Below are 10,555 nucleotides of genomic sequence, written 5' to 3'. Positions count from 1 at the left end.
AGTCAGTATTGATGGACATATTACCAAAAGAAGGTCTACGAGAGGAAGTACTGAGAGCAACTTTAGCCGACGTCGAAAATATTATTAACATGCGCCCTCTTACCTACGGAATCCACTGGAATCATACGATAGCGAAGCATTAACGCCAAACCATTTCCTTCTGGGAAATTCAAGTGGCATAAGAGAGAAGGGTGATTGCGATGTTACCAAGCCGTCACTGCTAAATAAGAAATTTCGCACATCTGGTGAGTTGGCTGATCGATTCTGGAAGCGATGGATTCGCGAGTACTTGCCAGGCCTGACAAGACGGGCAAAATAGAACCCATCGCTCCCAAAGAGGTCGTAATAATTGTTGATGAAAACATGAAAAAGGAACACTTGGACAAAAGGAATAGTTATGGATGTCATAAAGGGCAGCGACGGACAAATAAAAAGCGCCGTAATCAAAACTTTCAACGGCTTAATAACACGGCCAGTAGTGAAACTTGCGCGCCTAGATCTGAAAGTGAACCCCACGTCAGAGCATGGAGATCACGGAGGGGGGAATGTTAGCGCGCAACAACCCTAATTTTAAAAAATGTTTAAACTTAAAGAATGTACATTAAAATACAACTCTAAGGATTTATTGATTATTTATTAAAATGCAACCATGTAGATGTACATATGTCCCGCTATTTGTCTGTGCTAGCTCAACTGCGGCTTACCCTTTTGCGTTGGCTCATTCTCTTTTGATTCGCTGGCGGAGTGGTACATACACCAACAAGGAGCACAATTATTTTAGCGAAGTATTGAACGGTCGAAATATTGAATTTAAATAAAATACAAATCGGCTTAAAATAAGTGTTTTACTTTGCCACCCGCCAACACATTGGAAACTAACCAACATAAAAAATAATAACTTTGATGCTATAATAGGACAGAATATTTTAAAACCTATTAAAGCAATAATTAATTTAGAAAAGGAGTATGTAGAAATATACGGCAACAAAATTAAATTTATAAACTCATGTCCTTACAATTACGAAGATATTAATATACTTACAGAATGTAAAGAGAATTTGCTAAATAGCGATTTATTTTTCCAAGAAGGTAAAAACCTTTCTCATACTTATGAAATTCAGCATGAATTTGTTACAAAAACAAGTAGACCAACTTATTATAAAATTTATAGATATCCCCAAATTCATCAAGAAGAAATTAGTAGACAGATGAGCGAGATGTTGCGCCAATGCATAATTAAAGAAAGTAATTCCCCGTACAACTCGCCTCTTTGGATTGTACCGAAAAAGCAAGACAATTCAATGAAGAAAAAATGGAGAATAGTTATTGACTACAGGAAGCTAAACGAAGTCACTATAGATGACAAATTTCCAATACCCCATATAGAAACAATACTCAGCAAACTTGGAAGAGCTCAGTATTTTACAACATTAGATCTTGCAAAAGGCTTTCATCAAATATTATTAAAAGAAGAAGATAGACCAAAAACAGCTTTCTCTACACCCCAAGGACACTTTGAATTTATAAGAATGCCTTTCGGACTAAAGAATACACCAGCAACTTTCCAACGTTTAATGAATTCAGTTCTTAGGAAATATATCAACAAGATGTGTGTAGTTTATTTAGACGACATCTTAATTTTTAGTTCAAGTATTGAAGAACATACCCAAAATATCAACAAAATATTTTCAGCATTAAGAAAACAAAATTTAAAGATTCAGGTAGATAAATGCAAATTTTTCGCGAAAAAAACTGAATTTCTAGGTCACACTTTAACAACAGAAGGGATACAAATTTAAGCAAAATCGAAAACATACAAAAACTAAAGTTGCCTACTACATCAAAGCAAATTAAATCATTTCTTGGTTTAAGAAGTTATTATGGAAAATTTGTAAGAGATTACGCTAAAGTAGCACATGGTTTAACAAAATATTTAAAAAAGGATATTAAAGTAAACACTCGCGATCCTCAGTGCATGTCATCCTTTCAAAAACTTAAAAATCTATTAGTAAGCCCACCAAAATTGAAATATCCAGACTTTAACAAAAAAATTGGCATTTCAACTGATGCAAGTGACTTTGCAATTGGCGCAGTATTAACCCATGACAGTCATCCTATAAGCTATGCTATTGTCTGGGCAGTGACATATTATAGACCATTCATTTACGGCAGAGCATTTGATCTCTTAACCGATCACCAACCACTTAAGTGGCTCCAAATAAAAAACAAGGGAAAAGACATTAACCCAAGATTGCAAAGATGGTTAATTAAACTAGGTGAATACAATACGAGTATTAATATAAATTACGTGAAAGGAAAGGAAAATAACGTAGTCGATTTTCTAAGTAGAATAAATAGTAACACAGGCGAGATTCATTCATTGGAAGAAGACAACATAAGCACAAATGCTACAATCCACTCTCAAGAGGAGGAACTAAATGATAATTTTCCAATTTTACATACTATTGTAAATCGCTTCAATACACAAATCATTTTAACAAAAAAGAAAATAATGGAATCTGAAGAACTAGGCAACACGAAGAAAATTTTTATTAGCGCAGAAGATATAAAAAATAATAATTTCATAGATTTTTGTCGTAGGCACATAAATAGTGGAAAAGTAGGTATTTTTTCTTATTTAACCGATAATCAGTACAATATAGTTCAGCAAAAGCTTATTCAAATATTTAATAGACAGGTAAAGTTTTTTAGATGTGAATTCCATGCTAAAGATATGAAAAATAAAGAACAAGTTTATAAACAAATTGCTCAATATCATAAAAATGAAACAGGCCACGCAGGTATTAATGAAAATTATGAAAAATTGAAAAAACTAACATTTATACTAGAAAAATTTGAAAGTTTTGATTCAAAAATATATGTATAAATAATTGCGATGTTTGCAATAGAGCAAAATATGATAGAAAACCTTTAAAAGCAAAATTTCAATTAACGAACACACCATTAGATATAAATGATATATACACAGTCTTACAAAAGTTTACATACGGTACTAAAATTTTCAATTTGATAAGAAAAAACGCGCATATAACATAAAAAAAAGGTGCGTGGAGTTCCTACGCGCGGATGAAGTTATACTTCTTAGTGATATTCAGAAATGCATATCATTTTGTATGAAAGAAAACTAGAAAACTTAAATTCACATTTTATAAATTTATTATGCACATAAAATGAAGAATAAAGCAAAGTCTAAATGAATGAATTTTGACTCAGAAAGTAGTTCCGTCTCTTCGTTGCGGAAGAGAATATGCAGCGTAATCATCTCTCTTTTGTTCTTCGCCAATTTGGCTGCCGGATTGACTTGTGAAGATCAATTTTTTTGTTGGTGACATATTCATAGGGTACGCATATGTATGTTTGTATGCTTGTGATTTATTTGTTCGGCAATGTATGCAAATATATGTACATATAAGTATATATGAATGTATGAACATGCAAGTCAATGGGGGGGGGCCCCCCGGCGTACATGCGTGCATCTTAGGGTGATTCATAAAAAAAAAATTTTGTTGTTTTTTATTATGGTACTCGGAAAAATGGGTTCCTAGACAACCGTCTAATGAAATCCTCTCCAAATATGAGTTTTTAATTGTAACGGGAAGTCCCTCCGCCTAACGGTTTTTCTATTTTTTCTTATTATCAGAGAGAACATAATTTATATCTCTGCTTCCAACTACTTGAAAAAATATCTTCGTTATATTAGGATTTTTGTAGGAAATTGAATGCTCCTTAAACATATGGTCTCTTATTGATTTTTTCGTAAACCCAACCGTTTAAAAGATATTAACCCTGTAATAAAAACGGTGAAATTGGACTATTTTTTTGGAAAAAATTCTTTATTTCATCTTAATTTTTATAACTCAATGAAAAAAAAATTATTATGAATTGAGGATAAAACACATAGTTTTGTAGGAAATTTACTGGCTCTATTAAAAATGGGTCTACTATGAATTTTTCGATTAAGTTAAGCGTTTACGAGATAATTCATCGTCAAACATAAATGCATATTAGTGTGGATCAAAAAAAAAAAAATTTTTTTTTTTTGTTTGTATAGGGTGGATCAAAAAAAAAAAATTTTTTTTTTTTCCCGTTTGCGTTCTGCTCTATGAAAAACAGGGTTCCTAGACACCTCTAAAGAAATCCTCTCCAAAAACCTATTCATAATAATTTTTTTTCATTGAGTTATAAAATTAATAAGAAATAAAAAATTTTACCAAAAATAATCAAAGTTCAACTGTTAATATCTTTTAAACGGTTGGGTTTCCTACAAAACCTAATTAACAAGATATTTTTTCAAGTAGTTGGAAGCGGGGGGGGGGGGGGGGGGGAAAGATATTAAATTTTTTCCTATCTGATAATACGGAGAAAAAATAGAAAACCGTTAGGCGGAGGAGACCTTTTCCCCGTTTACAATTAAAAACACATCTTTGGAGAGGATTTCTTAGCGGTGTCTAGGAACCCATTTTTCCGAGTACCAATAAAAAAAAAACAAAAAATTTTTTTTTGAATCACCCTAGTATACATACACTCATATGTTTGCAAATGACGCACTAAGCAGACACATTAAGTGGGAGGTGTCAGACATGTTTACATATAGTGACCACATGGCAATCATTGCAGAAGTTTCGTTCTCTCGGGCTCAGGAACCCTCACGCATTAACACTACACGAAAAAGAAGCTGGAAACAAACAGATTTTGATACTGACGTCTTTGAGATAGCCTGGAGCACAGCAGTAGCACCGGGCGAAGGCAGCGTCCACTTAGTAACCGCATTGCGAAAAGAACTGGTGGCAGCATGCGACGCTACAATGCGAAGGACGAAATGTCACAATAGGCGAACCCCTGTATACTGGTGGAATGAAGAAATTGCCACGCTGAGAAAGCTCTGTCACGCAGCTCGACGTCGCCTACAACGCAACCACAGCGACGAAAACGAAAACCGTCTGAAAGAAGCCTTTAAAAGCCACAAAAAGCTCTTAAAGTCAGCTATAACCCGAAGCAAAAGAAACTGCTTTGAAAAAATCTGTGGAGAAGCGAATATAGACCCCTGGGGGACTGCTTATAAAATCTGTATGTCCAAATTTAAAAATAAGCGGCAGCAACCCAAATGCCCTACGTTCATGAAGAAAGTCGTCGAGGCATTATTCCGACGCATGAATCGTTTACTAACGATGAGCAACGAAACGAAGATGCTGAATCACCCCCACTGGTTACAGAAGAAGAATTATTGGCCATAGCCAAAAAAATCAAAAACAACAAAGCACCTGGTATCGACGGAATACCAAACAGAGCTCTAAAGGTAGCCATAATTTCGAAGCCCACTCTTTTTGCCAAAATGTACAACGCATGCATAAAAGAAGCGATGTTTCCCGATCCCTGGAAAGTCCAGCGTCTGGTTTTAATCCCAAAACCAAAAAAACCACCAGATGAACCTTCTTCGTATCGACCTCTGTGTATGCTCGACACAATGGGCAAAGTGTACGAAAGCATAATAAGAAACCGCTTGGAGTTTGCAATTCAGGAAGCCGGCGGACTATCAGAAAGACAATACGGCTTCAGAAAACAGAGGTCGACTATCGATGCACTGAAAGAAGTTGTCGACACTGCGAAAGGAGCAGTAAGTAGAAAAAGATGGGAAGGTGGTACAAAAAAATATTGTGCGCTGATCACCCTGGATGTGAAGAATGCATTCAACTCTGCTAAATGGGAAAATATATTGTCACTCTTAGATTTTAGTCTTAGTATTATAATTCTCTCATATATGTATCTCTTTATTTATTCTCTCATTTAACATACAATGTGCTGTAAACTACGATTGCTTATGTTTTCCTTTTATGTAAGTTCAGTTGTATTTTGACGTTCAAATAAAGAAGACGCCCAGCGGTCATTCTAATCTGTCTGGTGACAGATACTCAGAAGTGGGATAGACATTTAGAAGTGAAAAGTAAATTAAATTTGATCGAAATGAATTTGAAGCAACTCAATATGTTGCAGCTTAAAGAGGTTCTCCGCCGCCTAGATTTAAAGGTGTCGGGAAATAAAGCGGAGTTAATTAAGCGCTTGCAGGAGGAAAGTGATGACATGGTGACACCCGTTGTTGAAGCCGTCTTGGAAGAGGCAGCAGGTATGGATGCAGAGGAGGACGATGACGGGAGCACGGGACAGCTGGAAGTACAGGTAAGGGAGCTACATGGTGTAGTGGAAGCCCTAAGTGCACAGCTAGAGGCTCTTCGTCCGCTGGTGACAAGTGTTCCGCAAGCGGACATGTCAGTGCATGCAAGAAATCCATACAACAACGCACATACGCCGCTACATACGTTTACAGTTGTCGCCTCCAGTAATGCACGCAGTCGCAACATCAGTTTCAACAAAAACGGTACCAGTACAGTACACAGTAGCATCGTCGACCGTTACACAGCCGAAAGCAGCAGTTGTCGTCGCGCAGACGTCGACGTCGCAGCCAAGCTATCTGCTGACTCAGCAGGGTAGTTTGTCAACGCACATTCGTTCAACAGCACAACAAGTGGCACATGCGCCACTGTATAATATACCAGTTCACCAGAATATGGACGCCGCAAACACATGTAGACAGAGCAAGAGAGAGACACACTCTGCAAGAAATCGCAGCAATTTTGCCTGTTTATGATCCGTGTGACAACGAGTATACATCTGTACAGTTTGTACAACGAATTGACCAATTAAGAGAGTTGTACAATTGGGATGACTCTTTGCTTATCTTCGCCGTATTGGGTAAGCTTAAAGGTGTTGCCAAGCGATGGGCAGATGCACAGCCTGTTTTTAGAGAGTGGAGTGAGTTTGTAAGTATATTTCTAATAGATTTTCCATATGTGTATAACGCTGCTGATGCGCATATACGTTTAATGAATTCAAGAATAGGTCGGGACGAAAAGGTTATAGAGTTTTATTATAGAATGCTTGCAGTGGGTCGTCGTGAACAAATCGATGATGTGTCAATAATTCGGTATATAATAAATGGTCTCTATGATGAGTATGTAAAGCGTACGTTAAGCGCAATGAATTTTGTAAAGTGCTCAGATTTACTGCAATCATTGACGAATTTGACAGCGAGTCAAATGTGTAAGAGAAGAGTAGGTAGCACAGAACAAAGAGTAGTGTCGCAGAATTCGGCACGGGTTAAAGAATTTACAACAGACAAAACAAAAAGTGAGGTAGGTCCGATATGTTTTAAATGCAAAGAGAGAGGACACATTGCCAGAAATTGCGTTAAGAAGCAACATAAAAATGGAAAAGCTCCAAATGATAGAGTGAATAGTGTAGAGAGTGAGGAAGTTAACACAAGTATAGAAGAAGAGGCAACAGTTAATAAAATTCAAATTACAGAACCACAAAAAGAATTACGCAAGTGTATTAAGATTTTGGGAAAAGAAGAGATTGATTGCAATGCGTTGATTGATTCGGGTAGTTCAAAGTCGCTTGTTAAGAGATCAATTGCTAAGAGATGTAGTAAATGCTATACATCATGTGAGGAGAAGCTAATTGGTTTTGCAGGTGGTGAATTGATCTGTAAAGAGAAAATTTTAGTGAAGATTAAATTCGATGAAATGGTGTATGAGGTAGAATTATTGATTATCGATGACTCGATAATGAAATATGATGCACTAATAGGAATTGATATACTATCGAAGGGAAAGGTAGTTATTGAAGGTGGTAAGTGCAGTATAATGGCTATCGATAGAAAAGCGGTTGATGTAGGGAATCATCTACAACCGGAAACAATGAATAATTTATTTTGTTTATTGGAAAGGTATGGGCACTGTTTTGGGGAAAGCTTGTGTGAACTAGGAAGATCTAAACGGTTCAAGATGAACATTAGACTAACGACTACAAAGCCAATTGCAAAGAAGCCATACAGCATACCTATTCCAAAACAGCAAGTGGTAGAAAAGATAGTGAATGAATTATTAGAGTTAGGTATAATTCAGAAATCGAAGTCATTGTATGCATCTCCTATTGTCTTGGTGCGAAAGTCAAACGGTGAGGATAGGCTTTGCGTTGATTTCCGTGAGCTCAATGCGGTTACTGAGAAGCAGCCATGGTTGATGCCGACCGTAGATGGTGTGCTGGCTACGTTAGCTGGAAAGAAGTTTTTCGACCACACTCGAACCTTATGTCTGGTTACTATCAGATAGAGTTGGAAGAACAGTCACGATATTTCACTGCGTTTGTGACTCACAACGGTCATTATGAGTTTACCAGAATGCCGTTTGGGTTACGCAATGCTCCGTGTGCGTTTTCAACGGATGATGTCGAACTTGGTAGCACCACTCAGCAACAAGGTGATCAGCTACGTCGATGAAGTTATAATTGCAAGTCACACCGAAGACGAAAATTTATTGCACGTAAAAGAATTTCTCGAAATAATTGAACAAGAAGGGTTAACGCTTCGACTGGTCGAAGTGCACGTTTATGAGACGTGCGGTATCATTTTTGGGACACGAAAGTAAACGAAGGTGGCGTGCGGCCAGGCGCGATGAAAACAAGAGCCATCAAGAATTTTCCAGTACCTCGTAATCAACTAGAAGTCCCGTCGTTTTCCTTGGACTTACAGGTTTCTTCCGTAAGTTCGTCAGTGGGTATGCCTTGATTGCTAAGCCGCTCACTGAATTGACAAGGAAAGAATATTGATTTTGTGTGGAGTATAACATTGCGAAGATGCTTCCGAAAGTTGATCGATCATATCACGAACTCACCGGTTCTTACAATTTATGATGTCACCAAGGTACATGAGTTACACACTGATGCTTCGAGCGTAGGACTCGCAGCGATACTGCTACAGTCTGACGACACTAGTAACTTGAAGCCGGTGGCTTATTTTAGCAGGGCTTGTACAGAAGCTGAAAAGAATTATCATGCATACGAACTAGAAGTGTTAGCTGTTGTTGAGGCATGTCAACGATTCCGAACGTTCCTGTTGGGTAAACACTTCACCGTCGTCACCGATTGCCAAGCCATATCATGTGCGAAACTTACGACGCCGATGCGTCCACGAGTTGCAAGATGGTTGCTCAGGCTTCTTGAATATGACTACGATATTGTACATCGGGCTGGAACATCAATGTGTCATGTCGATGCAATGAGTCGAGGTCCAGAAAAGCTATCGAATACAGTCAACAAGGAAGGCAGTCACATCCAAGCATTGTCAGTTGATGACTGGGTGTTCAGTGATGCAGCAGCAATACAGCAAGCTGAGGATAATCCATTGACGTATTGAGGGGTTTAGCAAACTCTGATCAGCAAGCTCAGATCAAGTCAGAATACTTGTTGAAAAATCACCGACTATTCAAACGAAACATGAAGGATAGTTATCCACTGGTTGTTCCAAAGGGAATGAGATGGCGAATAGTAAAACTATACCATGACGATTGCGGGCATCCAGGTGTTGAAGGCACCGTGAAGAGGACGATGAAACATTTTTGGTTTCCTCGTATGAGAAATTTCGTCAAGGGATACATTAAATCATGTATCGAATGTTGCTACCATCGCCATCCAGGGCGAAAACAGTCCGAGTTGTTCGGGATGGACGTCCCAAAGTTGCCATTCCAGGTTTTGCATATGGATCACTTGGGTCCATTTGTGAAAAGCCGACGCGGGTACGAATACGTTCTGGTAATGATAGACGCTCTAACCAGATATGCAGTTATTACTCCTACGAGGTCAACAAAGACAAAGCCAGTAACAGAAGCATTGAATCAACTTACGTTGTACTTTGGTCTGCCGCAGAGGGTAGTCACAGATCGTGGGACAGCTTTCACATCCACGACGTTTACACCATACTGTAATACCAACAACATACAGCACGTTAAGGTGGCAGTGGCGCACACCGCGTTTCTAACGGGCTGGCCGAGCGAGTCAACCAAGCAGTGTTGGCATATTTAAAACCGTCAATCGGTAATCCAAGAGATTGGGACATCCAATTACGTTCATTGAAATGGGTAATGAATACGAAAGTAAATTCAAACGACTAAGTATGCTCCTATTGATTTAGTATACGATTTTCCACTTCGTGACATAAGCGGAAACAAAGTATTAGCTGCTGTACATGATGATGATGTACAGCTACTGATGAACAAACGGCGCGATGAAGCTACTCGCAACATTAGACACCGCCCGAGCTAAATGGAAAGCTAGATTCGATGCGAAACACTCCAAACCAGAGCCGTATGCAGAAGGTGACTTAGTACTGTTAGCAGCACCTGTTCCTAGCACTGGTGAATCTCGAAAGCTCCAAAACCCATAATTACAACAGGGCCATACATCGTGAAGAAGGGTTCTACGATTTTCAATCTGATTTGTTACGTTCGTCGAAGATGTTGATGGGTCATCAATGCTCTCAACGTCGATATTCAAAACAATAGCAACCACCGACAACTATTGAAACTCGTGGTGCGTTCTATTTCCGGAGGGTTGATGGGACGAGTATGATTGAATCCGGGTTTAACAATCACCAACTGGATCGATGCCAACTCGGTGGACGAGTTGAAGCAGCAGGAGAGGC

Source organism: Bactrocera dorsalis, chromosome 3 (genome assembly GCF_023373825.1).
Source record: "Bactrocera dorsalis isolate Fly_Bdor chromosome 3, ASM2337382v1, whole genome shotgun sequence".
NCBI classification, from domain to species: domain Eukaryota; kingdom Metazoa; phylum Arthropoda; class Insecta; order Diptera; family Tephritidae; genus Bactrocera; species Bactrocera dorsalis.
Note: the sequence above shows the minus strand (reverse complement) of the source record.